This window comes from Rhineura floridana, chromosome 1, assembly GCF_030035675.1.
Source record: "Rhineura floridana isolate rRhiFlo1 chromosome 1, rRhiFlo1.hap2, whole genome shotgun sequence".
Taxonomy (NCBI): domain Eukaryota; kingdom Metazoa; phylum Chordata; class Lepidosauria; order Squamata; family Rhineuridae; genus Rhineura; species Rhineura floridana.
Genome location: NC_084480.1, coordinates 259,953,215 through 259,981,167, shown reverse-complemented (window position 1 = coordinate 259,981,167; position 27,953 = coordinate 259,953,215). Strand labels below are relative to the sequence as shown.

The 27,953-nt window shown below is 42.3% G+C and overlaps 1 long non-coding RNA gene across 1 annotated transcript; it reads right to left on the bottom strand.

Moving 5' to 3' along the window:
* Positions 1-782: 782 nt before the first annotated feature.
* LOC133371464 (uncharacterized) lies at positions 783-27,953 on the bottom strand. The gene is made up of 3 exons (XR_009759326.1): positions 27,425-27,953; positions 3,566-3,646; positions 783-2,248 (listed from the first exon to the last, which is right to left on the bottom strand). It is a non-coding gene; the product is annotated as an uncharacterized LOC133371464 (long non-coding RNA).

Below are 27,953 nucleotides of genomic sequence, written 5' to 3'. Positions count from 1 at the left end.
AACATGAAAAGAGGAGTTTGTTTAAAAATCTTTTTGAATACACCTTAAAGATCAAAAACTTTCAGAAATTGCCAGCATCAACAACATATAATTTGCAGTATGTCACAATATCACATTGCTCTTATAGACATCTATGGAGCACTGTAAATATACTGAGATGTATATTTTTAGGACACACTCTATTTTGTGACTTTAGGCTACTTTAAATGGTTTTTATTGTTATATTTTAAAATTGTTGTAACCTGCCCTGAGACCTTTGGGTGAAGGATGGGTAATAAAAGATTATTACGATGATTAATTTTGTGTTGGTGGCAATATTCAATTTAGCCATATTAAGCATAGGTAAGCATAGAAGCATAAGTAGTAATTACAGAACTGCAAAAAAGTCTATATAGTTAAGTACAAAACATTCTCTGTTAAAAACACATTTCATTCCCTATAAAACTGAGGTGTTTTGTCATATCAGTTTGAAACTGGTAAAGGAAACTGTCTTGGGTGTTTTTGTTGTTATGTGCCTTCAAGTCGACTACGACTAATGGTGACCCTATGAATGAGTGACCTCCAATAGCATCTGTCGTGAACCACCCTGTTCAGATCTTGTAAGTTCAGATCTGTGGCTTCCTTTATGGAATCAATCAGGGCTTATAAGAAGGACCCCGGGGCAGCACACATAAACAAAACAATTTGATGAAAAGAAAAACATACTAAAAACAGTTTAAAACATTCCAAAACATATATTTTTAAAAAATCTAAAACATGAAAATGTAGTTAAACACAGTTAAAAACAGTCTAAACACAGCTTTAAAACATTATTTCATCAGTGATCTTCAGGTTGCCAGGAACAGTCTTCTTCAGCCATCAAATGCCTGGGTAAACAGGAATGTTTTCAAATTCCTCCTGAAAGTTAATAGTGATGATGACAGATGCACCTCATTGGGGAGGGCATTCCACAAACGGAGCCACATCTGAAAAGGCCCTGTCATGAGTCAGCACCAACCGGGCAGTACTCGGTGGCAGGACCACTAACAAAGCTTCGCCTGCTAATGGTAGGGTCTGAGATGGTTGATACTGAGAAAAGTTCTTTTAGATACTTGGGTTCCAACCAAACCATTCAGGGCTTTGTATGCTAGCACTAACACCTGGAATTGGGCCTGGTAGCTCACTGGCAGCCAGTGCAGTGCATTCAGGACCAGTGACGTATGGTCCCATCAGGCTGCTCCACTTACTTACCTAGCAGCTGTATTCTACACTAGCTGCAGACTCCAAACCATCTTCAAGCCCCACAAACAGCGCATTACAGTATACAAACAGAAGGTCACCAGAGCATGGACTACTGAGGGTCCCAAACACACACACACACAGTAGGAAAGCTGTGATATAAATGCAACAATAAATAAATAAATTTCAGCTGCAATGTGTGGACCCTAGCCTCAGCCAACCTGCTGAGCTTTTTTCTTAAAAAATAATAATCAAGAAGCAGCAATGTGGTGGTGGTGGTGGTGCTAGATTGTGAAGACAACAGGGTCAATAGATTGAGGACAGGGGTCAGTGCTTTTAGGCCTTGGGATGATCATCTGGTGACTTGGCTTGGGTGCACTTGGGGAATGAGAGAGGAGCAGAAGACAGATTACCACACACACACCTGCCCCTCCTGCAAGCACATGCAGGCATTCATGCACATGGGAAGGGGGAAGCCCTGAACTGCTGCAGGGTTTTGTAGAGAGATGGAGGGTGGAGTGTAGTAGCAAGGGGGGAAGCTGGCACAGGCACTTAACCTGAGATGGGAAGAGAGAGAGTCTCAAGCTTTGTCACTCCTCCTCAGCCCCATCAGGCTGGGTGGAAATGAGATCTGGGTGGTATCACAAAGAAGAAGGATTTTTTTAAAGGAGGCAGAAGAAAAGCAGGAGCCAAGAAAGGCAGGCAGGCAGGCTGCCAAGAAGGGGAGAAGCAGTCTTTCCTCTGATCTTGCTTCTTTTTGCTTCAGCAGAAGTTCTCCTTTCTTGTTCCCAGCAAGGGGGGTTGTTGTCGGCTGTGGCAGTGGGGAGGTGATGGGAGTCAGTGGTAGTGAGCGCTTCTTTTTCATGATAGCTCCACCCTCAGCCTCTTTCAGCATCTGTCACATGTTTTATAGGCAGATGCCTGTTTCTGGTGTGCCTGAAAGATGCTCTTGTGCTTCAGAAGAAGTCCTCCCTTCTAGTTCCGAGCAAGGGGGATGTTGTCCGCAGCGGCAGTGGAGAACGGACAGTATCTGTGGAGTGAAGACTTTTTTAAAAAAAATACTAAATAATTCATGTCTTGGCTCTTCACCCCTCCCCCCCAGATTACTTACCAACCACCCTGGGAGTTGCGGCCCCCAAGTTGGGAACCACAGAGTTAGATTTTACAATCACAATTTTGGAATAGCTTTTTAATATCAAAAATATCACCTTGAGCTTTAACACCACCATAGCAAGTTCAAGTAACATAAGGCACAATCCAATCAAAGTTCAACACATTTAAGTCCTGTTGATCTGCAATAGACGAGTTAAGCACATGAACATAATGGTGCTATTAAACGCACAACATTGCAGAGCCAAGAGGAATTATGTGTAAGTTATTACAGCTGTAATCCTAACCACAATTATGTTGACCTAAATCCCACTGTTACTTTAGCAAGCATAAGGGTGTGGTAGTATTGTGTAAAAAGAAATGGCCTGCCTAACCCTTGGTCCAAATCTGCTGGTTGTGTATTGTGACGTCCTTCCCTGGCTCTCCCTGCCAGGTTCCCACCTGCTTCTGGCTACTGCCTTTCACTAGGCACCACCAGGGATACCACCAGTCCGGACCGTCCTTTATATGGTTTCTCACTCCGCTCTAGCACAGATCTCACTAGATCCCCCGCTAGGCAGCACCACCAGTCACATCCTATAACCAATACTCCCAGAGACTTTGCCTGAGTCTCTCTCTAGCTGGTTACTTTTGTGACTGCGTGCTTATGCTGTTCCCAACCCCCTTGTATCTTTATAGATAACGCATACAACTCTGGGTTGCTCTGGATACTTGAATTGTTATTATTCCTCCCTTCACCGCTGCCACCATTAGATACTGTTTCTGTTCAGCCTTGGTAATTACCTTGCCCTCCCTTCTGGTATGTATATCCCCCAGCCAAGGATCAGGCCTTTGGTAAACCAAATAAGTATTTATTAAAGATCAGAAATAACAAGATTAGTTTTAGAATGTTTCACAAGCGTATGGTTTCATCTATTCCTGTTTTGTACTTGACTTATTATTAATCAGAACTCCAACTCCCTCTTTCTCCACACTCCTGACCTCCACCCTCAAACACCTCTTTCTCCACACTCCCAACATCCACCCTCAAACACCTCTTTCTCCACACTCCCAACATCCACCACCAAACACCTCTATCTCCACACTCCCAATATCCACCCAGATTCAACCGTCATTCTTCCATTTATACTCCCAGCCATTCAAACGCTCAGCCAATCATCCAGCATTCTACTGCTCATGTACTCCCCCTCCTCTTTCGCTCCACTTACCATATGTCTTCTATATAAACAGCACTTACCATATTTACACTATAAGCAGGAACATCACATGTATCACTGCATCATTCATCAGGTGGATCATTGTGCACACCTCTCTTGATCTGAAAAGCATAATGCCTAATGTTACCTTTTTAGGGATAGATGGATCTGTCAGTTTTGGTTCTCTCAATTTCTAATTTTTTCCAATCTAAAAATCTGTGAACTTTGTTCTAAAAAATCTTCATGAAAATTCTTCAACAGTTTATTGTGAATTTCTCCTAATAAACATATTTTTGTATGCAGTTTGGATTAATGAACACATTTTTGCAAGCAATTTCTCCTACTACAACGCATTTTATGTTATTTTCACTAATATATACATTTTATGCACACTTTCCCCTAATATGTGCATTTTTGTAAACATTGTTTAGTTGAATCTGCATTGCAAAATTCATTTAAGTATGAATTTTGAAGGATGGCTGTGTTTTGGTTCTCGTATTGTTTCAGAAAGTGTGGATTTAATAAATTTGGCTTTAAATTGAACTGAATCAAAATTCTTCCTCATTCCTACTCAAGAGACATGCATGCATGGCATCCTTGTTTGGGATAACCTATTGCTAAAAAGTATTGTTTTCAAAGCTGACCCAGACCAAGAACCATCTCTGTGCCACATTAACAGATGAAAACTTAGAAAGGCAGTTGAAAGTGGCATCAATGTCAGTACAGCCAGACTTGGCAAGGCTCACAAAGGAATAGAACCTTAGCCCTCACCTTAGCAAAAGGTTATGACTAAAACATAGTAGTGACTGGAAGGGGAGGTGGACACCACACACAAAACATACACTTCCATTATTTGCAACCACGTCGGTACTGGACCCTTGCCCCTCTTGGCTAGTAAAAGCTAGCCGGGCTGGAACTGCCGGCTGGGCCAAGGAAGTGATCAATGCCTCCTTGAGAGAGGGAGTTGTCCCTCGCTGTCTCAAGGAGGCTGTAGTGAGACCTCTTTTGAAGAGGTCGTCCTTGGATCCAGATAATTTGAACAACTATCGACCGGTAGCGAATGTCCCATTTCTGGGCAAGGTCTTGGAACGGGTGGTTGCCAGCCAGCTCCAGGCGCTCTTGGATGAAACCGATTATCTAGATCCGTTTCAATCCGGTTTTAGGCCCGGTTTTGGCACAGAAACAGCCTTGGTTGCCCTGTACGATGACCTTTGTCAGGAGAGGGACAGGGGGAGTGTAACTCTGTTGATTCTCCTTGATCTCTCAGCTGCTTTTGATACCATCGACCATGGTATCCTTCTGGAGAGACTCGCGGAGTTGGGAGTCGGGGGTACTGCTTGGCAGTGGCTCCGCTCCTACTTGGCGGATCGTCTCCAGAAGGTAGTGCTTGGGGAGCATTGCTCGATACTCTGGACTCTCCATTGTGGAGTCCCTCAGGGATCGGTTCTGTCCCCCATGCTTTTCAACATCTACATGAAGCCTCTGGGTGCGGTCATCCGGAGTTTTGGAGTGCGTTGCCATCAGTATGCTGATGACACGCAGCTCTATTACTCCTTTTCATCTTCTTCAGGTGAGGCTGTTGATGTGCTGAACCGTTGCCTGGCCGCGATAATGGACTGGATGGGAGCTAATAAACTGAAACTCAATCCAGACAAGACTGAGACGCTGTTGGTGAGTGCCTTTTCCGCACAGATGGAGGATATTCATCCGGTTCTGGATGGGGTTACACTCCCCCTGAAGGAAGAGGTTCGTAGTTTGGGGGTTCTTTTCGATCATTCCTTGTCCCTTGAGGCTCAGGTAGCCTCGGTGGCTCGGAATGCGTTCTACCATCTTCGATTGGTAGCCCAACTACGCCCCTACCTGTGCGGTGATGACCTCACCTCAGTTGTTCATGCTCTAGTGACCTCTAGACTGGATTACTGTAATGCACTCTATGTGGGGCTGCTCTTGAAGACGGTTTGGAAGCTGCAGCTAGTGCAAAACGCAGCAGCCAGACTGTTGACGAGGACCAATCGGTCCTCACATATTACACCTGTTCTGGCCCGCTTGCACTGGTTGCCGATTTGTTTCCGGGCCAGATTCAAGGTGCTGGTATTGACCTATAAAGCCTTACACGGTGTGGGCCCGCAATACCTGATGGAACGCCTCTCCCGCTATGAACCTACCCGTGCACTTCGTTCGACATCTAAGGCCCTCCTCCGAGTACCGACTCATCGAGAATCTAGGAGGGTAATGACAAGATCCAGGGCCTTTTCGGTGGTGGCCCCCGAATTGTGGAACAGTCTCCCCGAGGAGGTACGCCTGGCGCCTACGTTGTTACCCTTTCGGCGCCAGGCTAAAACCTTCCTATTCTCCCAGGCATTTTAATGCATTTTATATATTTTAATGTTTTAGTTATCTCAATACTGTTTAGTGTTATTATGTATCTGTATTTTATATCTAGTGATTTTTGTTGATTTATTGTATTATTGTATGTTGTACACCGCCCAGGGAGCCATTGGCTATGGGCAGTTTATAAATGAAATAAAATAAAATAAAATAAATAAATAAATTAAATAAATAAATAAATAAATTTGTATCAGAGGCAAGAACTTAAAATTTTGGCTTATTCCCTTTGCCTCTGGCCACAATCATTTGCCCCTTGGAAGGCTGGCCACATATGAATTCAGCCCTCAAGATGAAGGAGGATCCTCATCCCTGCTCTAGTGCACATACTGCATGTTCGTCATTAAGAAAAGGACTTGCTGAGTCCCATGCACCATGCTTAGTAATGCCTGGTGCCCATTGGCAATGACAGAGGCTAACTGTAGATGGAGCCAAACCTATTGGTTGGCAGAGGCAACTAACTTTAGTTTTGTCCCCATCATCCTCCCTGCTACGTTCGACAAGGGCAATGCTGAGACCAAGGAGGGCAAAGCTGATAGGTGGTGCCACCCCCCTGGACTCAATGTAAGAAAAAAGGCACGTGGGGGACACACTGAAGGCAGACTGAAGTTGGTGGGGCAGAACCTCACTTGCCCTAATTGACCAGCCTCCTCCGACTATGGTACTTTTGAATACTGCTGAAGGGGGAGCATGGGATGCTTCTAAAAGCATTAACAGATCCCACTGTTGGATGTGCCAGAAATAGGATTTTAGCTCCTTTAAAATAATGGCATCCCTAAAAAGCATCTTGGAAATACTGTGAAAAAGAAAATAAAAAAACGGAGTGCAAACATCCTATGGATGTAGCAACTAATATGAAGAGTAATGCCTGGCATTTCTCGAAGAAGCAATATATTACAAGCAGAGAAGCTCTCAACGTGACTTCAAATTATTCATGAATAACAAATAATGAAACATGAATTACAGACTTAGGGAAAAATATAACCAAGGACATACATTTCTGTTTTAGTACCAAAGACTGTGTGGATCCAGAATTGGCCTCCACAGTCACTTACGGACCCACTGTTAAAGATCTTACCCTGGAAGACAATCTTACTTGGCCACGAGTGATCGCCAATGAATGAATTTACTTCTACAAAAGAACCCTTTAAAGTTTGGCATGATCTTTCCAACACAGACTTCTCCAACTGCTCTTACAAGACTATAAAACAGTTGGGTGACAAAACAGCAGAAGGAACATCTAGACAGGTATGTGACATCACTATATTTGACTTTGAAATGATTTTCGTAGTTTCATTGTTTCATATCAGCTTTAATTAAATCACATACATTTTGTCTACCTTCTTTAGTTTACATAATGTACTAGCTATCATGATGAACATATTGCAAGTATGTTATTTTATTATTATTTTATTGTCTCTTATTCTCCAATATGTGACATATAAGATCACAGGTGTTATATAAGATAGTAGTTCTGTATATAGGCAGTACTGAGAAAATAGTTTTCAATAACTTCTGAGAGGTGGGAAGACAACTTATTCTGGACAGGGTAGCGCTCCCCTGAAATCTGCAGATTTGTAGCTTGGGGAAACTAGATCCTACATTGTTACTGGAGGCTCACATGGCCTAGGTGGCAAGGAGTGGCAATTTCTAGCTATGCTTGGTTTGCCAGCTATGGGCCTGTTTGGACAGATTACTTGATCACTGTACTCCAGGTTCTAATGACTTCCAAGCTGGACTATTGCAGTGTGCTTTAAATGGAGCTACCCTAAAAGATGAGTCGAAAAATTCAACTGGTCAAAATGCAGCAGCCAGATTTCTGGCTGGGGTTCCATTTAGAACTCACACTACCCTTGTTCTAATATAGCTGCACTCATTGATAGTTTGATTTTGGGTCCAATTCAAGGTGCTCACATTGTTCTTTAAAATCCTTAATCATTTACCTGGTCCCAAATATCTGAAGGACCACCTCCATCCCTACAGACCCTCTCCTATGTTAAGATCTTGGTAGTTCTACCACCTTCAGGCATTTGGGGGATGGCAGCCAGTGAGATGGCATTCTCTGTGGCATTCCCTAAACTGTGGAATTCCCTCCCAACAGTGGTACATCTGGCACCTTCACTGTAATTTTCATTGTATGCTGAAGATGCACCTCTTTACCCTGGCCTTTGATACCTGAGATACATTTGAAAAGGAACACACATATTCTTCAGATACTAAATTGTTGAACTGATTTTAATATTTTATTTTTATATTGCTGTAACCTGCCCTGGAACATTATGGTGAGGGCAGGTAAGAAAGCAATCAATCAAACAAATAATTTTTCATGTCATTAAAAATGTAAAAAGTTCCAAATCGACAAGTGTTCCAGTAATTCTATAAAATTGCTCTACTAACATCAAACCAATATTTCTAACCGATCGGACATTTCCATCTTCAATTAACAACATGAAGGATATGTCCCAGTTGTGTAAATTATTTTGAAGTACAATTGATGATGATGATGATGATGATGATAGTATAACTTTTAAAAATACATTTGTTTCCACAGACTTTTCCATACTCATACTAATATTTTTCTTTTTTAGTAGTATTGTCATATGCTTTTGCTAGTAATTCCTTATCTATGATCTCAACTTGGATGTCTCAACATAATCTGAAACTGAACATGAACATAACTGAATTAATCACATCTTTTTTTTCTTACAAAAGCTTCACTGGGTATCCTCAGTTATGCTTATTATTATTTTGCTACTGTGTCAGTCTTGATGTGTTTGATTTATTTCCAAATCAAAATTGCATCAGTATTACAAAGATTCTGTCACGGTTTTGATTTTGCTAACCCTCTAATTCAGGGATTTCTGTTTAAAAAATGCTCACATTAATTATCCTAATATTTTTACCTTCTCTATAGAGAAAGGATAAAAAGACCACAACACAATTCAGGTTTAAAATAAGAGGGAAAAGGTGGGAAATTAGGAGGCCTGCTAATAGGCAGGTACATATAAGAGAAGATAGTTCTTTAGATATCCTGTTCTAGAGATGTAAACTTTCCAGAAATTTTGAAGCCATGGGGAAAAAATTGTGTTTTTTTCAGAAAAAAATGGAAATTTTGGAGGAAATGGAAAAATATGCAATACTCTTTTTTTAGAACCCTTTACAGATAGATCACAAGTCACTTTGTTACTTAAGGAACATAAACATATAATGTATGGTATATTAAAAATACAGTTTATTCAATAATTAGAAATTATTGTAATACAATAATAAAAAATTATTGAACTTACTTTTTTTTAAAAAATAAATAAATATTTGTTTCAAATGGAGCAACAACCTGCTGAACTGTAAGGAAGCTCATATCTCTTCAGAGTGGCCAGTTTATGGTAGCAGGCAAAAAGCAACAAAAACAGAACCAACCACCAAAATAACAGTAAGAGAAAGACATTATGTCTCTTTCAGTCCTCCACAGTGTGAAGTAGACATAAAACACTGATTTCCATAGAAAGAGCTGAGAAAAAGAGTGAAGAAACCAAGACTCCATAAATAAATGAAATGTGATTAGTCTCATTTTCTGAGCTATCACTGTCAGTTTCTCCTTTTTTGTGTTGCTCTGTATTTTCTCCCACTCCCAGTCCTTTGAAACCTAGTCAAAAGGACAGAAACAGATCCACCAACAATGGGCTCATCCAGACGACTGCAAAATGTGTGACACGCGCGCTATGTGTGTTTATTATTTTTTGGTCGTCCAAATGACGACTCGTGCTGTTACGCATTTTCGCGGGTTAAATCCGCTCCATGCAATACCAGCAAAAATGCAATTTGCTGTTTAAAATCGGGAATCATCCGCTGTGCCTTCAGGAGTTAGGATGCAATACTGTGGACTTTACAGCTGATGGGCGGTTCTTGGGCGTTTCCCCTTGCCCCTTCTCCTCATTCCAGCCAATCACGTATCTGCACTTTTGCGCATGTGCGAGAATAAGCCCGGGAAAATTGAACCAATCATCACAATGGTGGGGTGTTGGGGGGTGTCTGCAACAACTGCGCAGATGCATTTTATTTTTTGCCAGCCTGCAAACTGGGTGGCTGCTCTGGGTGAGATCTGCAATGCACAGCAAGCGAGAAAGGGGGAATGGTCGGTTTCAGCCTGCCTCGGACAGCTTTGTCAATTTCATTCTACTTGCTGGGGGTTTTGCTTCAAATCAGAAAAGCATACATTCTTTTAAGTGTAATATCACAAATGCAAACAAGAAAAGGGCTTCTGGTCGGTTTCAAGCCTGCTCAGGAAAGCTTTGTCAATTTCATTCTCCTGGGAAGGAAAGGGAGAAGGAGGGGGGGGTGACACGTTTCTTGCTTTTTTGGAGAAGTAAGTGCATTGCTAGCGTGTGTATCTCCTTAATTATCAATAAAGGCAGAAAAGCATACATTCGTTTAAGTGTAATATCGAGGTTTCAAGCCTGCTCCAGAAAGCTTTGTCAATTTCATTCTCATGGGAAGGCAGGCGTGAAACCGACCAGCAGCCTTTCCTTCCCAGGTGAGAACTCCTTTACAGCCATATTGTGCTTTGTTGAAAAGGGGGAGAGGAGCATACGTAATTTTTTTGCTGACCAATTGGTTGATAGGGGGAGGTTTTAGAGGCGGAGCTTGGAAAAAGCAAAAAGAATGTAGGGGTCTTACCGCTGCATGTGCGTGTGCAAAAAAGCGTGTTTTTTTAATTGGGAAAGAGTGAACTAAAAGGCAAAGTGAGGACTATCAGATGACAAACCGAATATGGAAACCGTGGATTATGCCGCTCCGTTTGGATAAGCCCTATGCCAGTGATAGAAAGCCCACAAGCCCACAGTTTCCTTAGAATGAAGGTGACTGGAGAATGTGGGGTCTTTATGATGTATGGTTTTATTTACACATATATACAACCTGAGCATAGCGCTCCCAGTGTTAACACTCCAACAGATCTTGCCTCTCCATTCATTTTGTAGGTGAGTCCCCAAAGCCATAGCTTGGGATTCACCAGAGAGAGCAAGCCTCTCTCTCTTCCCAGCTCCCAGATCAGACTAACCCAAAAACACACAGGCTATCTCTTGGCCCTAGGATGATGGGAGAAGGCTACCCTCTTGAGGGAGCATTCCTGGCCATTTGTTTCTTTGGCAACATATCTGCTCTTGATCAAGTCATTGATCAGCCATTTTGTAACTGGTGCCCTCATTACTCTCAAAATTAGAAATGTGCCCTGTGGTCCAAAAAGGTTGGTGACCCCTGGATTTAACTATCATCTCTTATCTCTGAAACATGAAAAGAAATCTCATGCCCTTGAGCATGTGCTGTTGTTTTATTCAGGTAAAATCCTGGATCCAGCTTTAATTGGTTATTGTAAATTCCATAGATAAAGACAAACTGTTGTGAAGAACAATTTCTAACACTGAATGAATTTTCTTTATGTAAAGGTCTGCTATAAGCAGCGTGCATGAGGAAAAACAGGTCTCTCATAAGTGATACCTACTATAAATTAAAGTTAATTTTTAGATTCATGGCTCTTAAAGCACACATAATATTCTTTTTCTTTGCAACAAACTAGAGCTATAGGCTTCAGGTGCAGTTTGGCCCTCCAAAAATTATCAAAGCTGCATGCCAAGATTCATAAGAACATAAGAAAAGCCTGCTGGATCAGGCCAGTGGCCCATCTAGTCCAGCATCCTGTTCTCACAGTGGCCAACCAGGTGCCTGGGGGAAGCCCACAAGCAGGACCTGAGTGCAAGAACACTCTCCCCTCCTGAGGCTTCCGGCAACTGGTTTTCAGAAGCATGCTGCCTCTGACTAGGGTGGCACAGCACAGCCATCACGGCTAGTAGCCATTGATAGCCCTGTCCTCCATGAATTTGTCTAATCTTCTTTTAAAGCCATCCAAGCTGGTGGCCATTACTGCATCTTGTGGGAGCAAATTCCATAGTTTAACTATGCGCTGAGTAAAGAAGTACTTCCTTTTGTCTGTCCTGAATCTTCCAACATTCAGCTTCTTTGAATGTCCACGAGTTCTAGTATTATGAGAGAGGGAGAAGAACTTTTCTCTATCCACTTTCTCAATGCCATGAATAATTTTATACACTTCTATCATGTCTCCTCTGACCCGCCTTTTCTCTTAACTAAAAAGCCCCAAATGCTGCAACCTTTCCTCGTAAGGGAGTCGCTCCATCCCCTTGATCATTCTGGTTGCCCTCTTCTGAACCTTTTCCAACTCTATAATATCCTTTTTGAGATGAGGTGACCAGAACTGTACACAGTATTCCAAATGCAGCCGCACCATAGATTTATACAACGGCATTATGATATCGGCTGTTTTATTTTCAATACCTTTCCTAATTATCGCTAGCATGGAATTTGCCTTTTTCACAGCTGCTGCACACTGGGTTGACATTTTCATCGTGCTGTCCACTACAACCCCGAGGTCTCTCTCCTGGTCGGTCACCGCCAGTTCAGACCCCAGGAGCGTATATGTGAAATTCAGATTTTTTGCTCCAATATGCATAATTTTACACTTGTTTATATTGAATTGCATTTGCCATTTTTCCGCCCATTCACTCAGTTTGGAGAGGTCTTTTTGGAGCTCTTCGCAATCCCTTTTTGTTTTAACAACCCTGAACAATTTAGTGTCATCAGCAAACTTGGCCACTTCACTGCTCACTCCTAATTCTAGGTCATTAATGAACAAGTTGAAAAGTACAGGTCCCAATACCGATCCTTGAGGGACTCCACTTTCTACAGCCCTCCATTGGGAGAACTGTCCATTTATTCCTACTCTCTGCTTTCTGCTTCTTAACCAATTCCTTATCCACAAGAGGACCTCTCCTCTTATTCCATGACTGCTAAGCTTCCTCAGAAGCCTTTGGTGAGGTACCTTGTCAAACGCTTTTTGAAAGTCTAAGTACACTATGTCCACTGGATCACCTCTATCTATATGCTTGTTGACACTCTCAAAGAATTCTAATAGGTTACTGAGACAGGACTTTCCCTTGCAGAAGCCATGCTGGCTCTGCTTCAGCAAGGCTTGTTCTTCTATGTGCTTAGTTAATTCACTAAGATTCACTACTTTAGCATCTACAGCCACCCAGTTTCCCAGCGAAATATCCAGCAAGTTGCCTTTCTTCAGAACTCTGAGACAGCATTTTTTTAATATAAAGCTTTTCCCAAGCTGTTATCTTCCAGATGTTGCTGGTGTTCAACTCCTGTCTTCTCTAATCATCGACCATGCTTGCTGCTGATGGCATTTGTAGTCCAGCAACATCTGGAGTGCACCAGGTTGAGAAAAGCTATCTTAATCCATTTGTTTATAAATAAAAATGGTTTTTTTGTCTAATAGATAGTTGACAATAATACTTGAAAAATAGGAAGTATAATAAATCATGTACAATGTGAAGGCTAGCATTTCTGATAATGATATTGGGATGTTGAAAAAGCTTTTGATAATTTAGGCTGCAATCCTGTACCTACTTTCCTGGAAGTACGCTCTAATGGGGCATAATAGATAAGTACAGACTGTGCTGTTAAGAGTTGCCTTTTCTCATTGAAAGCTTTTGACATTGGAAGGAATTGTTTGACATTGGAAGGAATATTTATTTATTTATTGTCTTTTTGTCCCACTCTGACTTCCTAAGGTGCTCAGGGCAGCAAACAACAAAACAGTATTAAAATATACGTAAATTCTAAATAAAATAAACAACAAACAATAGGCAATGTCAGAGATACACAAAATACAAAAATGGGCCAGTTCAGTTTAAAGCCAAATTTATTAAATCCACACTTTCTGAAACAATATGAGAACCAAAACACAGCCATCCTTTAAAATTTGCACTTAAATGAATTTTGTGATGCAGATCCACATCAGGAGCAAAAAACAGGTGTGTGTGTGTGTGAAGATGCTTAGTTTTGTTCCAGCCTAAAGCGAGGAGTAAGAGAGGAGGAGAAGAGGGGGAAAAATCATTTGGGGGCAGAAAGTGTGTATGATGGTGTTTCAGCTTTTAATTATGTTCTATAAATATGTGTAATGCATGGTACAGTGAAATGCAAATGAATATGCCTAAGTGTGTGTGTGTGTGTGGTGCAGCCAACACGACAGGTTAGGGTCAGGAATTTCTATGCCTAAGTTTCCTTCTAAAACTCATAAGCTCTGCCCAATTGCAGTTACCCTCAGTCTTAGTATGACAGCCAAGAAGGGAAACTTAGCAAATGAAGTTCCTTACTTTACAGCATCTTAGTACATTTGCCCATGTACATGCACAGAAAATAGTAGATCTAGCTGAAAGGCAACACATGGAGATCTACATTGATTGTTGCAATGCATCAGTAAAGGAAAGTTCTTACTTTGACTAGAATGACTGAAAGCTCATTTTATTGTATAATCTTAGAAGGGGGTGTGGCTGTGCAGGGGCGTGGTGGAGTGGGAGTGTGGTGTGACTATCATGAAGGGACCCTGCACTTCTGAATTTGCCACTACACTACTGAGTTGGGGGATTGAGAAAAAAAGAAATCAGAGAAAAGAAAGAGGTCTTGAGAAAAAAAAACACATCTTGATACAAATCATTAACTCTACCAAGCATTGAAGTGCCTTTACTTAAAATAAGGGTAACAGAAAAAAATGCTTTATTTTGGTAAAGGAGTCTAAACTTTAGACATATGGTAGAATTTATTGTGACCCTAATTTGTAGATTCAAAATGAATGTTTCACCATTTTTCATTAACCATTTTCCTCCCTTATTTTAGCCTATCATCCAACATTTACAGCAAATATTTGTGAAAGTACAAGACATTTAGGAAAATATGAAAGATTTGGATGGTCTGCAATTTCTTTAGTTCCAAGAATATTGATTTTGACTAAGTATTTTGCTTATTTTAGTAGAAACATTTTATTTATAAATTTCTACTCCTCTGTCTGTACTACTAGGAAACAAAGCTGATCGATTCAACTAAGATATATACATTACATGTGGATTTAAATATCATTAGCCCAATAGCTAGGGATGTAAGAGGGCAGCAATTTCTATTCTGACCTGTATTCATCATAATCAGTGCTGTTTCCATGCCGCTGTAGTTTCAGTGTCTGTCAAATACATTATTCGTCTTGCTGTCCGCTATTTAACATAAGTTACATATTTTTGTAACATACATAACTCACATTCATTCAATGTAAAGAAAATGTCAAAACAATGTGTAAAATATCATTAATTATGTAAGGTAGTGTATTTATCTGGAAATTACAAGTAATTCCTTCTCCAAAAATAACTTGTGTGGTGGTAATTTGAAAATCAAAATTGAGGAAAAAAAACCCAGAACACGAACATCAAAGATGTACATCAAAATTATTGTTAAACACAGCAGTTAGCACTAAAATCCAAAGAACACAAATGCTAAAATAGCTCAAAATTCTATAGCTTATAAAAGTGACAACTTTTGAGGCAATAACATACATCTACCTGATGACAATTACAAATTTGCCAAATTTCAAACTGATCTGATAACATTTGCACAGATACAGCAAGTTTAAAAAGTGCTAAAAATTGATACGTTTTGATGTACTTGATTCAATGTGTGTCAAAGAAGACACTTTCATTGGTTTGATGAAAGTCTGAGTAGCAGTTCAAACGTTATTAAGACTTTCTTGCCCCATTAAAGCCTTTGGAAGCAACTATTAGGAAAATAGTACGGTGTATATGCAATTTAAACTTTGAAGGAAAAAATTTGGTAAGACTTCAAGGTTTGCAGAGGGAGCCACCTAGTGGATGCTACAAATAATGCTTTTTTCCTTTAGCTATGGAATATGTCAGGATGGTGGTGGTTACCAGAGGTTACCAGCTTTTTTTGACCCATGGGCAGGTCAAACCTGAGAAACTATTATAGGGGAAGACACTCCACAGCCACTTGTGCACCCCACACTGCAATCCCCTGCAGACAGACCCTCTCACAACCCTACACACAGAGACACAGAAATATGTTTAGCAGAAGTATTTTAATATATTTCTTTTTAAAAAACAGAGAAATCTGATGATCCCAAAACCAGCCAGTCTAAGATCAGACTAAAAGCTATTTCATCTTGGCTCAAGCTCTACAAAGCTGGGAAATTGGCGCCTGGCACCAACACTGTTATCTTTTCGGCGCCAGGTCAAGACTTTCCTCTTCTCCCAGGCATTTTAGCATGTGAATTGCTTTTTTAAAAATGTGTTTTTAAATTTATATATCTGTTTTTAATGTTTTTAATTGTTGTAAACCACCCAGAGAGCTTTGGCTATGGGGTGGTATACAAATGCAATAAATAAATAAATAATAAGGTTGATGCCTTGAGAGATATGTCCCCATAATGATGCTGTACAACATCACAAAACTGTTCTTGCTTACAGCTTCCTCTGTATGCCCACACTTTCCCTTGGTTTTCCAAGCCCAACTCCAGGTGGGGAGGATGAAGTGACTGGAACCAAGAAAAATGTCCCATTTTGTCCTGGTTCTGCATTGCCTTATAAAGCACCTGAATCTACTATATTGCTAGAGGAATCCTTCTGTGAGTTGACCCATGCCTTTCCTTGCAGCAGTAACTGGGAGGATTGGTCCAACAGTCCTTCAGTCCACTATTCCTGGGAGTTTAGGATTGCCCCCTAAACCAAATATAGTGATCTCACCTTCCATACAGATATGGATATTAACTCAAGAAAAAAAAAGATTGGGCCGTACATGGGCAAAGTTCAAGGTTCTGGTTTTGGTGTACAAAGCCCTACACAGCTTGGGACCTGGATACCTGAAAGATTGTCTTACCCCTTATATACCCAGTTGATCACTATGCTGTGCAGGTGAGGGCCTCCTGCAGATACCATGTTATCAGGAGGTCCGTTCCTTACAACATAGGAAGCAGATCTTTAGTGTAGTGGCACCTACCCTTTGGAATTCCCTCCCTTTAAATATTAGACATGCGCCATCTCTGTTATGTTTTTGGTGCCTACTGAAGACCTTCCTCTTTCAACAAGCCTTAATTAGAGACCTTATCTCAGTCTGTGTTGGAATTATTTTTTAAGATCTTTTTAAAGATGTTTTTTAAAGATGTTTTTAAAGACATTTTGTTTTAATATAGTTTAAAGCCTGTTTTTATGGTGTTTTAGTGTTTTTAGTGCTTTTGTTTGCTGTCCTGGGCTCCTACTGGGAGGAAGAGCGGGATATAAATCAAATAAATAAATAAAATGGTGACATATCTGAATGGCTCTTCTTCTTTATATTCCTGCTATTTTAGTTGCCTCCAGCTTTCAGAATGTGGTTCCTTGAAATTCACTACACAGGGGGACTGAGTTGGTGGTATGAACATATTTGATTACCAACTATTCCTATATACTGAGTTTTTCCTGTCAAATTTCACACAAATATAGGAAAGCCTGTACCTTATCATTCAACCCGATGAGCACTCTTTTAGAGTAAGTTGCTTACAGACCTAGAAATTTTGGATACCTTAACAATTACATTTGAAAGTAATTTATGTACCCAGGGAGGGAGGAAGAGTGGGAGGAAAAGACTTCTGCTTTCATTTGCACTAATCCCATCCATTAGCAGAACTATATCTCATCTGCATATAATAGAAGTGGCGAGAAGTTGCCTTCATGCTGAGGAGACAGCCTCGCTTTAGAGGTCATCCTATTCAGTGGAAATGGCAGAGCAGGAGTTTAGCGTTTACAAAGACTAACTGCCTTTCCACACTTACTGTTTACAATGGTACAGTTGTTGTTTGATCTGTTGCTTTTTAGAATGAATTTGTAGCTTACTTCTGCACTGTGGGCCAATTATAACTGTACATGAATTGTACATGAGAGAAAGTGGTTTTTCCCATTCACACTAATGGGAGGTTGTGTCTGTTTCAAGAAGAGTTTTGTGGCTGCAGTCACAACCCTTGCGTATGATTCCAGTCTGGTGTTCCTTTAACCAGTAAGCGTCAGAGTTATGAGCACGCAAGCAGGGTACCAAGACCCCTTTCACAATTTAAAAAAAATATGTAACACCTTATATTCTGGAATCCTAACAATGACAAATGCAGGGAGGGGGAGGGGGAGAGGTAGCCTTGCAGAGTAGCACTTTTCTTTTTAAAGGGCGAGAAGGACTTTCACCATTCCTGGAATTACAAGCATTTATTGACTAATAGAATTCTGGAATACTATACAGTATATTATTTTTTAAAAAAAGTTCAAAAGGACATTGCAAGTTTAGGTGACTACTGACACCAACTTACTTCTGGAGCTGTCACCCAGGTGTTCACTGTATGGAGGCATTCACTGTGAAATTCCTTTTGCTGTTTCTCCAACTCAGCACAATGGTACATGCTTGCACTGGCCCTAATAATAGTTCAGATGCTCATAAAAGGGGCATGTTACCCAATTACTCTCTGACCAGGATCTTTCACAAATTTATTTTATTATTTATTTATTAATTAAATTTATATACCACCCCATAGCCGAAGCTCTCTGGGCAGTTCACAACAAACAATCAATATACAATTAAAACCATATGTTAAACAGCTTAAAATAAGTTCATTATACCAAAAACTCGAAACATAATTAAACATAAAATAACTAAAAAACCAAGTACAGAGTACTAAGTGTTAAAATTAAATTAGTTAAAATTATTAGGATGTGACGATGTCAAGATGTCAAAAGTGCTACAATATTAAATATTAAAAATATTAAAATATTAACTATTAAAATGCCTGGGAAAAGAGGAAGGTTTTTACCTGGCGCCGAAAAGATAATAATGTTGGCGCCAGGCGTACCTCATCAGGAAGAGTATTCCACAGTTTGGGGGCCACCACTGAGAAGGCCCTTTTTCTCGTTAACACCTTCCGGGCTTCTCTCTGAGTAGGCACCTGGAGGAGGGCCTTTGATGTCGAGCGCAGTGTACGGGTAGGTTCGTATCGGGAGAGGCGTTCCATCAAGTATTGCGGTCCCAGGCCGTGTAGGGCTTTATAAGTTAAAACCAGCACCTTGAATCGAGCTCGGAAACATATAGGCAACCAGTGCAAGTGGGCCAGAGTCAGTGTTATATGATCGGACTGCCTAGTCCCTGTTAACAGTCTGGCCGCTGCATTTTGCACGAGCTGCAGCTTCCGAACTGTCTTCAAAGGCAGCCCCACGTACAGTGCATTGCAGTAGTCTAATTTAGAGGTTACCAGTGCATGGACAACTGATGCGAGGTTGTCCCTGTCCAGATAGGGGCGTAGTTGGGCCACCAGCCGAAGTTGGTAGAAAGCACTCCGTGCCACTGAGGCTACCTGTGCCTCAAGTGACAGGGATGGTTCTAAAAGAACTCCCAAACTACGGACCTGCTCCTTCAGGGGGAGTGTAACCCCATCCAGAACAGGATAAGCATCCACCATCTGGTCAGGAGAACCACCTACTAACAGCATCTCAGTCTTGTCTGGATTGAGCCTCAATTTATTCTCTCTCACCCAGTCCATAATCGCAGCCAAGCATCGGTTCAGCACCTTGACAGCCTCACCTGAAAAAGATGAACAGGAGAAGTAGAGCTGCGTGTCATCAGCATACTGGTGGCAGCGCACTCCAAACCTCCTGATGACAGCACCCAGCGGCTTCATGTAGATGTTAAAAAGCATGGGGGATAGTACTGACCCCTGCGGAACTCCATATTGGAGAGCCCAGGGTGCCGAGCAGAATTCCCCAAGCTCTACCTTCTGGAGACGACCCGCCAAGTAGGAGCAGAACCACTGCTAGGCAGTACCTCCAACTCCCAGATCAGCGAGTCTCCCCAGAAGGATACCATGGTCGATGGTATCAAAAGCCGCTGATAGATCAAGGAGAATCAACAGAGTTACACTCCCCCTGTCTTTCTCCCGACACAAGTCATCATACAGGGCGACCAAGGCCGTCTCCGTGCCAAAACCGGGCCTGAAATCCGATTGAAATGTTGGGGTGTGGGGTGTGGTAAGCTTATGAATACATTTTTCCAGAATAGCAGCTGAATAGTGACAACAGTGTGTGGAAGCATCCCAAAAAATATAAAAAAGCAGCAGCTATATACCACTACAAAAGGTAAGCGCAGAAAGGTCCTAGCACGTGAATAAAGTTCATAGCCTAAACAGTTCATAGACCTTGGCAAACATTGCAATTCAGTTCTGCCTCAGAGAGCTCACAGCCTAATACCACTGACATATCCATGGATAACAGAAGGAAGAACCTTATGTCTTGAGCGGAGATGCCATTTTTTAAAAAAAAAATGGAATGAAGGGATAAACAAATAGTAAGACAATGAGCAGGAAGCACTCCTAATAACAGGGCTATGCAGTAAATGACAGTCCATCATCAGATGTTGTTGTTAAATAACAGGTCTTCCCAGAATAAAACATCTATTATACATTATTTGATCAAAGATGATGGGGCTGGCCCAGCACATATAACAAACCTGGGCAGATGAGCTGGATGGCCCTATGTTAACCCAGCTGTGTCCACCCAGATACTTGGTGCAATACCATTCCAGGTCAGTGGTGTGGAGAGGAGGGTTCACAGTCATCCATTTCCCACCAGCATTGCCCCTGGGTTTGAGGGATTGTTCTTGGTGTTAGGCCAGAGAAAATGAATGCATACAGTGTTAAGTGTACTGTCCACCTCCTGCACTACAACCTCCCTATCCAAGCTAGTGGAGGTAGTCTTGGGTGTGATGTTGGAGAACTCTTTCACAGTGGTGGACAACTTTAAAAGCCACACCAAGGTTGCCTCAAATGGACTGATTTGGGACTTCATGCCACCCTCACAACCATGGGACTGTCTCAGTAACATTACTGGCTGAACCAATATGGCCAGACATACCCTGAACCTGGTCTATGCCAGACAGCAGACTGGAAATATCCCATTGATTTTTTGGGGGTGGGAGGGGCTTGTTATGTGTCTGTTGCTATGCTTGGATCACTCAAGGTTTGAGCTGAACACAACTACTATATGAGCTGGGGAACCCACTGAGATGTTCTGTCCACAAGGAACTGTGGAATCTGAGCGCTCTGGAGGATTTTCTGGCTGGCACTCTTGACAAGGCTGCCATCATACTACAGAATGATAAAATGAGTAGAACAGTGCTGCTTTGTTTGGGGGAGCTCTCAGGGTTTATGGACAGGATAATCTGTTTTATCACTCCTTTGGGAAGAAGGATGGAATATAAATTTAATAATGAATCAAAAAATAAAAACCCACAACCACATTGGCCACCTCTTCTGGGATATCCTCCTCCTCAGTGTCTACATCCAACAAGCAGAACATCTCCCTGTTTCAGTCAGGGCAGCTAGCAGTTCCTGCTGCCTCATGCTCTACAACAGGGATGGAACAGTGGATCCACCCAGCTAGATCCTCAACTCCATCTTCGGCCAACATTGACAGGTGGGCAGCCTGTCACCTGATATCATTATGGAATCAGGTAACAGCTTCAAAGGGGTTCACTGTAAGCACCAATCAGTGGACTGGTGGTTACAGCAAGCCCCTTTGAAGGCATGTTGTCAGGGTCAATCAGGCATGGGGACCTCCCTAGTGCAGCCGATTTCAGTGGTACTTGTTATAAGTGCCGATTGGATGCTGTCACCGAGCTCCACTTGCAAAGGAACCATCAGAAACTCATTCTCGATTCTTCCTTTGGAATCAAGTGCTTAGATGCCCCACACCCAAGACCACATTTGGTTGCAGCTGGTTATGGTTGGGGAAAAATTGCTTAGGAAGCCAAACTGGGAACAGTCCCATGTGTTGGAGGTTTCCCATCCCTACCCTACAAAAAGAGCCCTCTTAGTGGTAATAACAGCAAGAGTGGTTTGAATGCTTCCATGATTAGTGTTAATATCCTCAGAGCAGAGGATATTGGTGCCGCTGTTGCGTATCGCTCCTGCCTGCAATGGTAAGGGTTCATTTGCATTTGGTGGGCAGAGACTTCAAGCAACCAGTGCCATTGCTGGTTCCACTGCCAACACTAATGCCTCTGCCATTCCTGCCATTGCCAGTTCCACGTCCTCTTCACCTGGGGCACCATGTGGTTTGCTGCCAGCACATATCATGATAACAGATGAGTAACAAGGGGAGGGGAAATGAAAAAAAACACCCTTTCCTATCAATAGATGAAGAAGCAAAGTCACAGTGGTGGTTCTTCCAGCTTTCCCAGCAGGCACCAATGCTGGGTGTTGGCAAGACATGCCACCAGCAGATGCAATATTCTTCTTATAACATAATGGCACTGTTTAATTTTATGTGAATGATTGTTGAGAACTGGACTGAGGTAAGTGAATATGATTGTGATTATTGTTAACAACAACAGCAACAACAGCAACAACAGGCAGAGAAAGAGCTCACTTTGGCAGCATAACAGACCGAGAGAGGCATGCAAATAGGGGCTCTTGCCTTAGCCTGCAATCCAATACACACTTACCTGGGAGTATGTCTCACTGAATCCAATGGAGCTTACTTCTGAGTAAACATGTATTGGATTGTAGCCTTAGTGTCAGAAGGAGCACCTCTACCACTAAATCACGAACTGTAACCAGTTAGTAACATTCTAAGAAATAGAAATAGGCTAATAGATTAACAGCCTGTTTCAACCAGTGTGCCTCCAGATGTTGTTGGACCAAAACTCCCATCAGCCGCAGCCAGCATTGCCAATAGTCAGGAAACATGGGAGTTGTGGTCCAACAACATCTGGAGGCACACTGGTCAGGAAAGGCTGGATTAAACAAATCACTTGGACAGAGTCAGAGAAACAGACAACTGGGGCTGCTTTAGAAAAGAGCACACTGTCACACAATGTGATTAATATATTTAAAATTAATAATGATTAACATGAAAATAGGAGAATATAAACTGTGCAAGTTATTATTCACTTGGGTGGGCTTGGGGAGAGGCAACAAAGCGACATGAGGCTTTTAGGAGGGTCAGCACTCCAGCACATGGGTGGGATGGGCCTTGTTAACATTGCAACTGGACTCAAGTAAAAAATAAAACTCCAAAAACAAACACCTGGAAACACCCTGACTTTACTCATGCCTTTACAGAGCCACTCACATCCCTACTGCAGGGGTAGCTAATATGTTGCCCTCCAGATATTGTGGCTACCATTCCCATCACCCCTGACCATTGGCCATGCTGGCTAGGACATATGGGAGTTGCAGTCCACAACATCTGAAGGACATCACATTGACTACCATTGCTCTATACCCATTTACTTTGGAATAAGTGCCACTGAACGCAATATGACTTACTTCTGAGTAAATATGTTTAGTATTTCATTGTTATATGTCTTCAGTCTAATGACAGTCCTAGTATAGGAAAGGGTAAACATTTACAGTATAAGGTAAGCATAGCAGTCTTTTTTGCACTTCAAGTCTAGCGCATTTACCATGGCATGAATTTTAATCAAGAATTTTCTTCATAAGATACTTATTTATAAAGATAGCTTCTTCCAGAGTTGTTGATGCAAAAGGACACAGACTGTAAATATTGTTGTTGTCATTATTTATTTAAGTTATGTATCACTTCCTAACAAGGCATCTCAAAGGAATTTATAATACAATAAAAGCATATGTAAAAGTTACATATTTAAACCTGTTGATAATTACTTATATAAAATATTTTAACATTATGTATATGCAAACATTTTAAAACAGCATCAGCATATACATAAACTCAATTCAAATCCAATCTAGATCTCTACTGGGATAAAGATTTCCATTTGGAAGGCTTGTTGAAACGTTACAGTAACTTCCAACAGATAAATAGTTTATCCGTTCACTTTCTTATACATGTTTATTTAGCAGTAGGCCTCACTTTGTTTATTGGACTTATTCTCTAGCATATATTTTAGGATTACAGCTTTAATAGTAATTTAAAATGACAACTGTACTGACCACAGCCGTGGCTACTTCTTGTCACATATAGGCCAGTATTCATTTTTACTGCACGGCTTCTTGCATGCAATTGGTTTGTACATTACAGCTTCTGCCAGATCCCTTCCATGGAGTGCTGTTACTTTTCTATTGTCTATTACAATCTCTCCATCTGGAGTGGGGAGAGAGGTTTTGCAGGAGGGGGCAAGCACAGCAGACAGATTTACTTACCACGTTTATTTAACCTGACTTTTCAAGAATGAGGGCTTTTTTATGACAATCATCCTTGTCATCAGACTAGAGTAATAAGCTTTCTAGAAAACAGAAGTCAAAGAAAGCATTTTATTTATTTATTTTTGTTGTTCCTTTATAAGCCAAAACATATTGTGACTGTTCAACAGCCAACCAAAATGAAGGAAGGAATCCTATACATCTTTATTCACAAGCAAATCCCTTCTGTTTTCTAGGGTGCTTAAACCCACCCAAACGTGTCCAGGACTACAGCTGCAATAACAGTAGAATCCTAACCACGGCTGCTACATATAAGTAAATCCTACTGAATTCAGTGGGTTTTTTCTTCCAATATAAGTGGTTAGGATAGCAGCCTAATTCAGGATTCCAAATGGAATTGGTATTGATTTCATCAGTGCATCAGAATTTAGAAATTCGTCAGAACCTAAAACATTCACTCTGCCCTAGCAGCATCGCAAGACCCTGAAAAGAGAAATGGACTGCCTTCAAGTTGATCCCGATTTACGGCAACCCTATGAATAGGGTTTTTATGGTACGCGGTATTCAGAGGGGGTTTACCATTGCCTCCCTCTGAGGCTAGTCCTCCCCAGCTGGCTAGGGCCTGCTCAGCTTGCCACAGATGTACAAGCCAGCCCCTTCCTTGTCCACAACTGCCAGCTGGGGGGCAACTGGGCTCCTTGGGACTATGCAGCTTGCCCACAGCTGCACAGGTGGCAGGGCACATAACCCCTGAGCCACTCACTGTGGGGGTGATCTTTAGCTGACCCTTTACACCCAGGAGACACGAGTGGGGATTTGAACTCACAAAATCTGGACTCCCAGCCCGGCTCTCCTCCCCACTGCGCTAGAGACCCTACTAAACCCTTAAATCCAGTGACGTGGGGCCACCCAAAATAGTACTAAAATCCAGTCATAAACTCATTCTCACACAGGATCTACATCAGTCTTGCACCTCTCTCTCCCCTCCCCCCAAAGTACCCTGGGTATTATTATTATTATTATTATTATTATCATCATCATCATCATCATCATATTTATTTTTATCCCACCCTTTTTCCAAACCTGGAACTCAGGCGGCTTCCAGATAAGATACATATAGTTATGAACATACAAAACTACCTTAAAAATCAGACTATTTGCAATATTAAAACAATTGAAACATACAGTTAAAATGAATCAAACTCCAGGTGCTCTTGGATGAGACCGATTATCTGAATCCGTTTCAATCCGGTTTTAGGCCTGGTTTTGGCACTGAAACAGCCTTGGTCGCCCTGTATGATGACCTCTGTCGGGAGAGGGACAGAGGGAGTGTGACTCTGTTGATTCTCCTTGATCTCTCAGCGGCGTTTGATACCATCGACCATGGTATCCTTCTGGGGAGACTCGCGGAATTGGGAGTTGGAGGCACTGCTTGGCAGTGGTTCCGCTCCTACTTGGCGGATCGTCGCCAGAAGGTAGTACTTGGGGAACATTGCTCGACACCTTGGACTCTCCATTGTGGAGTCCCTCAGGGGTCGGTTTTGTCCCCCATGCTTTTTAAGATCTACATGCAGCCTCTGGGTGCCGTCATCAGGAGTTTTGGAGTGCTTTGCCACCAGTACGCTGATGACACGCAGCTCTATTTCTCCTTCTCATCTTCTACAGGTGAGTCTGTGGATGTGCTGAATCACTGCCTGACCGCGATAATGGACTGGATGAGAGCTAATAAACTGAGACTCAATCCAGACAAGACTGAGACATTGTTGGTGAATGCCTTCCCTGCCCAGATGGTGGATGTTTACCCTGTTTTAGATGGGGTTACACTCCCCTTGAAGGAACAGGTTCGTAGTCTTGGGGTTCTTTTCGATCCTTCCTTGTCTCTTGAGGCGCAAGTGGCCTCGGTGGCAAGGAATGCGTTCTACCACCTTCGGTTGGTAGCCCAGCTATGCCCCTATCTGGACAGGGATGACCTCGCCTCAGTTGTTCATGCTCTGGTAACTTCTAGGTTGGATTACTGTAATGCGCTCTACGTAGGGCTGCCCTTGAAGACAGTTCGGAAGCTTCAGCTAGTGCAAAATGCAGCAGCCAGACTGCTGACGAGGACCAGCCGGTCAGTGCATATAACACCTGTTCTGGCCTGTTTGCACTGGCTACCCATTTGTTTCTGAGCCAGATTCAAGGTGCTGGTTTTGACCTATAAAGCCTTACATGGCGTGGGACCGCAGTATCTTGTGGAACGCCTCTCCCGCTATGAACCGACCTGGTCACTTCGCTCAGCATCTAAGGCCCTCCTCCGGGTACCAACCCATCAGGAAGCCCAGAGGACAGTTACTTGATCTAGGGCCTTTTCTGTAGTGGCCCCCGAACTGTGGAACAGCCTCCCCGAAGAAGTACGCCTGGTGCCGACACTTCTATCTTTTCGGCGCCAGGTTAAGACCTGGCTATGCTCCCAGGCATTTTAAGCGTTTAATGTTATAATTTTAAATCTTTTTTTGTTTGCTGTTTATGTTTACTGTTGGTAGGTTGATTTTATTGTGATATTCTGTATTTTAATCTTTTGTACACTGCCCAGAGAGCCACTCGCTATGGGCGGTTTAAAAATGAAACAAATAAAATAAAAATAAATTAAACAGTAAAAAAAAAAAAACAGCACCCTCTGCAAGCCTTGTCCTTAAGAACCATCAGTTCTAAAAGCCTGTCAGAATAAAAAGGTCTTCACCTGCTGACGGAAGGACAGCAAGGAGGAAACCATTTTTACCTCCCTGGGAAGGGAGTTCCAGAGCTTAGGGGCAGCCACCGAAAATGCCCTGTCTCTTGTCCCCACCAAGCGTGATTGTGAGGATGTTGGAATTGAGAGAAGGGTCTCTCCTGAGGATCTTAGGGCCCGGGCAGGCTCAGGGAGATACGATCTGACAAATAGCCTGAACCCAAGCCATATAGGGCTTTGTAGGTCATACCAACACTTTGAATTGTGACCGGAAACAGACTGGCAGCCAGTGGAGCTGTTGTAACAGAGGAGTTGTATGATCTCTGTAACCAGCCCCAGTTAGCATTCTGGCCGCAGCTCGCTGTTACCACTTGAAGTTTCCGGGCAGTCTTCAAAGGTAGCCCCACGTAGAGCATGTTACAGTAATCTAAATGGGATGTAACTAAGGCATGTGTCACCAGTATAAAGTACTCTTGCCTTATTTTACTTTTTTAAAAAACGGGTCTCTTCTAGTTTCTGTGCATTAAGTACAGGTGCCCAAATACCACCGATGACCAGAGCCTGTCCTCAATATTCAGCTCTTTTAAAACCAATGCAAAGCCTCTCTCGCAAACCTGCTTAGATCTAAAACGGCTGTTGTCCTTGCAAACAACTATAAAAGAGGAGGAGAGGAGAAAGAAGATATAAAACCTATTAAAAACGCACCGTTGGAGGATCTCTTCTTGCCGATCCAATCCGCCCCTCGCCCCCCATTTCACTTTTGCTGTCAAGCCTCTGCATACCGAACCAACCCCAGGCACCTGGTTGGCCACTGTGAGAACAGGATGCTGGACTAGATGGGCCACTGGCCTGATCCAGCAGGCTCTTCTTATGTTCTTCTGTTCTTAAAAAGCTGCTTGGAGACCACCGAGGGCCTTCCGGCCTTCTTGTGGGCGTCTCCTGCACCCCTGAGCCTTCCCACCCCCTAGAATTCTCGCACTCCGGCGCTGATATGGTTCTTTTACTTCCGTGATTAATTAACTAGTACAAAATGAGACGGCGACTGGAAGTTGGGCGTCCAGCCTGCGGTGCCGAGCCTGCTCCGCCTTCCAAGGAACCTCCCTCCTTCCCTCGTTCCGGGAAAGAATACTCCCTGGATCTGCCGCCTCCGCCAAAGCCAGGGAGATTTAGTTTGTCTTTCTTCCGACCGCTGCGAGCGCGCAGATAACCATGAACCAAACCACCTGGCTGGCGA